At 58.2% G+C, this 4,626-nt stretch overlaps 1 pseudogene across 1 annotated transcript in view; it reads left to right on the top strand.

The window, feature by feature from the left end:
- The first annotated feature begins 3,331 nt into the window (after positions 1-3,331).
- Positions 3,332-4,626, top strand: part of LOC103253195 — a 2,760-nt pseudogene continuing 1,465 nt past the window's right edge. The window contains exon 1 of the transcript XR_002481558.1: positions 3,332-4,626. This exon is cut by the window's right edge and continues 1,465 nt beyond it. The product of XR_002481558.1 is annotated as an atrophin-1 pseudogene (transcript).

Here is a 4,626-nt window from a genome sequence, read left to right as displayed (position 1 = left end):
GATGGATGGATGGATGGATGGATGGATGAATGGATGGATGGCTGGACAGACAGACATTTGGATGGAAGGGTGGGTGGATGGGTGGATGAATGGATTGATGGATGGATAGATAAATGAATGGGTTCATGGGTAACTGAATGAATAGAGAGTGGATGAATGGGTGGGTGGAAGGAAGGAAGGGCCAATAGATGGGTGGATGGGTAGTTGAATGGATAGAAAAATGGATGGATAGATGGAAGATGGACAGACAGATGGACAGTCGAACAGATGGGTGAAAAGAATAGCACTCGCCCTATTATGAAGTTCACCAAGGCCTATGGACACCAGCAGCTCCCTCCTGCCCGAGAACTTGGAGAGAAAGAGTGTCTGCTGGGGGCTTACCTGGAAAGGAGCCCAGCCCCAGCTCCAGTGGAAGGCGGATGCCCAGGCCAGCATTGTCAGGGAGGAAGTTAAAGATGATGTAGTGGCTTCCAAACAGTGGGATGAGGAAGAGTGTTGACTTGGAGAGACGCCTGTGGGAAAGACACACTCTAGGCTCCCAAGGCTGGAATCAGAGACTCCAATGTGCACAGCCCACTCTCCCTTCCCATCACCTCCTCAGACCCACTCTGTGTATAGCCACCTGGCATCTCTGCCTCCCACACTCACCCTGGGCTTCCTTACTTCAGGGCCCTGAATCCTGCTGTTCTCTCTGCCAAGTGCTCTTGCCCTAGTGTATTCCAAAGTCTACACATCTTTCAAAGTCTAGTTCAAAGACTGCTTCCTCCAGGAAGTCTTCCCTATCCTTTCCCTCTCCCCATCTAGAAAGGATCTCCTGCCCCAGGTTTCCCTAGAAATTGATTCCAGCACTCATTGTCATGGCAACTGGCTATTTGGAGTCCCCATCCTTCCAAATGTGGTCTCCTAGAAGACAGGGACCAGATTTATTCTCTCTCTGGGAATATGGGGAAGAGTATAGAGATGGGACCCTGAATGCCTGCTGAATGAGACAGAACCACACGAAAGCCCCTCAGTTACCCTCTCTCAGTGTCCAACACACACACACACACACACACACACACACACACACACACACACACACCACTGTACCAGTACTGGGACTGGATGTGGAGCCTGCCCTGAGCCAGCTCCAGCTTCCTCAGCAGGATGAGGATAATATTGAGAAAAAGTCCAAAGTTGACCTGTGAACAGAGGCATGGGAAGAGAGGGCAAAGGCCAGGGGTAGCCCTGGATGGCCTGAGGTGGGGCCTCAGCACTTTGGGGAGCTAGACCCCCGAATCCTTGACACACAGGATGTGCAGGTGGATGAACGCACAGACGACTGCCCCAGAACTTGTAGCCTAGAGGCTGGGAGGTCCCACGTGCAAGCCATGGAGGGCAGAGGAGGGCTCAAACACCCCCCTCCAATCCTGGGATCAAGACAGGGAGGGTCAGGTCTTGCCACGGGCCTCCTGCTGCCTCCCAGGCTCTTCTCTGGTACAAAGCAGGTGCCCCTCACTTTGCACAATTGCTAAGCTGAGAAAAGGTTGCACATGGATGCAAGCCATGTGAAGCAGTCCTCACCGCCTCTGTTCTGTGTGGAGCATGGGGAAAAGGCTGCACTCAGCCGCAATCTCCGCCTACTTCCCCCTATGCCCAGTCTCTCCAGGCAGTGCTAAAAGGTCTGCAACCAGCTCACCAGATCATCAAAACTCTGAACTACAACAGCCTGCTTGTTGAGACACTCCTCTGGTTACCAATGGGCTACTGAGGCCCAGAGAGGGTCTCACAGACACTCAGCAGCAGAGCAAAGCTGGAACCCAGGTATTCCAACTCCCAGCCTGGACACGCTCAGCCCCTCAGTGGGTTCAAGGAGGTTGACTGAATAGGGACCTCCCCCACGGAGAGGACGATGGGCCCTTTGATGATCCACCAGTAGGGGGAGCTGTCGTCCAGGTCCCAGCACCTGGGGAGCGAGGACAGGAACACAGAGACTGCAAAATCCCTTCTTCTGTGACACCCCACACGCCTCCCACTGTCTCCTCTCTGGCATTCACATCCCTGGTCTCACTCCGCCTGCCTTCCAGCCTTCTTTCCTGACGCAACCAGTTATCCTCCCCTGAAAGGGGTGCCCCAATCCAGGCTGGGCCCACCCTTTCTCTCCACCTCATTGGATAAACATCTCTAAAGTCAGTGGATTTGATGCCTCCTTGCTGGTCCCAGGACTTCCCTTTTCAGACAGTCCCACTGCACCGGGTCACCCTGAACTCCCCTCTCCTACCCAGTCCAAGTCCTTTCTGGGGCACCCACAGCCTGTCTTCCGGTCTCCCATCCCCCAGTCTAGTTGGGAAGTCCCTCCTCTCCTCTTCCCAGCCTGCCGTCTGTCTCACACCCCATGCTGACTCATGTGAGATCCTCAAAGCCCAGCTTACAGACCATCCACGTGCCAGTGAAGAACACAGGCACCCTGTGGGGTCATAGAGGAGACAGAGCGAGGGGGATCTGCATACTTGGCTCTGAGATCTGTCCCCCAACCCCACCACCAGCCACACAGGACACTGCAAAGGCAGGATCAGGCACAGGCCACAGCCAGGGACTAGTCCTGCTCTCCAGCACCTGCTGCAGGGCTGCAGCCATTCTCGCCTTCCCTGGGCCTTAGCATGAGGTGAAGGGACCTTTAAGTGAGCTCCCTGGGCCTCCCCAGCCCTCTACCTCCCCATGGTGTCCTACCGGCCCCCATGATTACCCCAGCCAGCGGCAACCAGCCACCAGAAGGCTCTCCTTGAGCTGAGGGAAGAGGAGGCCAGGAGGCAGATCAGGTAGACGGCTTCTGCCGAGAGCCAGCTGAAGTTGGTCATGGTGGCAAAATGGAAGGTAGCCACGGAGACCTTGCACAGAGCCTGGGGGCCAGGATCTGGGTGCTTCAGAGCTGGGACACCCATGGAAGCCCCCATCCAACTCTCCCCTACCCCACTCAGACCCGGAACCTCCGGGCCCTGCCACTTCAGGCTGGGCCATTCGATTCCTTGGGCTTCCCAGAAGGGCTGAAATAGTATAAGGTGATGGCTAAGGGCATAGATGTGGGTGGGGACAGCCTGGGCTCCAATGTCCTGTCTATTGGCTATGCAAACTCTTCATGCCTTGGTTCGCCATCTGTGAAAGGAAACTTTCCCAGAACCTGGTTTCTGTCCTTGTTCATGACTCATAGGAGTCAAGGGAAACTCTAAGAGTCACTTCTGCTTTTACTCTCACACCCTCCTTCCCCAGAACTGTGACTAGGGAACAGAATTCATTCAGGCCCAGCTCTGTCTGCAAACACACTGTACCACCCGTGCATGCATTCACTTGCTGCATGACTTGCTCGCCTGCCAGGCAAGTGGGACCACCTCTGAACCCGGACGACGCAGGTTTGGTCCCGGGCCCTCCGCCCACTACCCCCATTTCAACACCAAGCTCTGGGGTTGGTGGCGCTCCCCCAACAAAGCCACCGAACACTCCAGTAGGTGGTGGGAGCCTGACCTCTGCTCCACCACCAGCCACCTTCCCCCATGTCACACCGAACCTGCCTCCCCCACCTGCCCTGAGACCCCTTAACAACGCGTCAGCTTCTCCTCCTGGCCTGGGGGGCCTAGTCGCTACCTGGGCATCAGCCCTCTCCCCATGCCATGGGGCAGGCTATAGGCGAACTTCCTCTCGGTCCAGAGAAGGGCCTAACTCTGCCCCCCTCGTCCCACCCTCTGCTCCCCTCCGCTTCCTCCTCTTATGCCCCAGCCCCCCAATCAGGTATCCCTATTCACCCTCTAGCAGTAGCTCTGCGACTGCCTCCTCTTCCAGCTCTTCCGCTGCCGCCGCCGCCCAGTACCCAACTTACCAGGCGCTGCCCAGTTATCCCCACTCTTTCCCTCCCCAGGCAAAACTCTCAGTCTCCAACCAACCCCCCAAGTACACCCAGCCTTCTCTCCAGTCCCAGGCAGTGTGGAGCCAGGGTCCCCCTCTGCCTCCTCCGTAGGGCCACCTCTTAGTCAACAGCAGTGCCCACCCCAGCCCCTTCCCGCCTCCTGCCAGGAGCCAGACCAATGCCCACCTGCCAGCGCCAACACACCAGCAGCAGCAGCATCACGGGACCTCTGAGGACCCGCCCAGAGCGTTTCCCCACCCTTTGGAAAGCAGTGGCGCCCACCATGCGCACTCCTATGCCATGTCGCCCTCCTTGGAGTCTCTGAGGCCCTACCCGCCCGGGTCAGCACACCTGCCCCCGCCGCACGGCCAGGTGTCCTACAGCCATGCCGGCCCCGGTGGCCCTTCGGCCTTTTCCTCTTCCGACTCGTCCTCCTCCTTCTCCTCTCAAGGGTCCTACCCCTGCTCGCACCCCTCCCCTTCCCAGGGCACCCAAAGGGAGCCCTATCCCCTTCCCACCGGTGCCCACGGTCACCACTTCCTCGGCCACCCTCTCCACGGTCATCGCTACTGTGGCCTCCTCGTCAGCAGGGTACAAGACGGCCTCGCCGCCCGGGCCCCCGCCATTCGCGAAGCGAGCCCCGTCCCCGGGGGCCTGCAAGACGGCCACCCCGCCCGTGTACAAGTCGCGCTCTCCCCCCGCCTTCCGGACGGGGACACCGCCAGGCTACCGAGGCACTCGCCGCCCGC

The sequence above is a fragment of the Carlito syrichta genome, unplaced genomic scaffold (genome assembly GCF_000164805.1).
Source record: "Carlito syrichta isolate Samal-C Ts95f unplaced genomic scaffold, Tarsius_syrichta-2.0.1 Scaffold207770, whole genome shotgun sequence".
Taxonomy (NCBI): Eukaryota; Metazoa; Chordata; class Mammalia; order Primates; family Tarsiidae; genus Carlito; species Carlito syrichta.
Note: the sequence above shows the minus strand (reverse complement) of the source record. Positions and strands in the feature narration are given on the sequence as shown.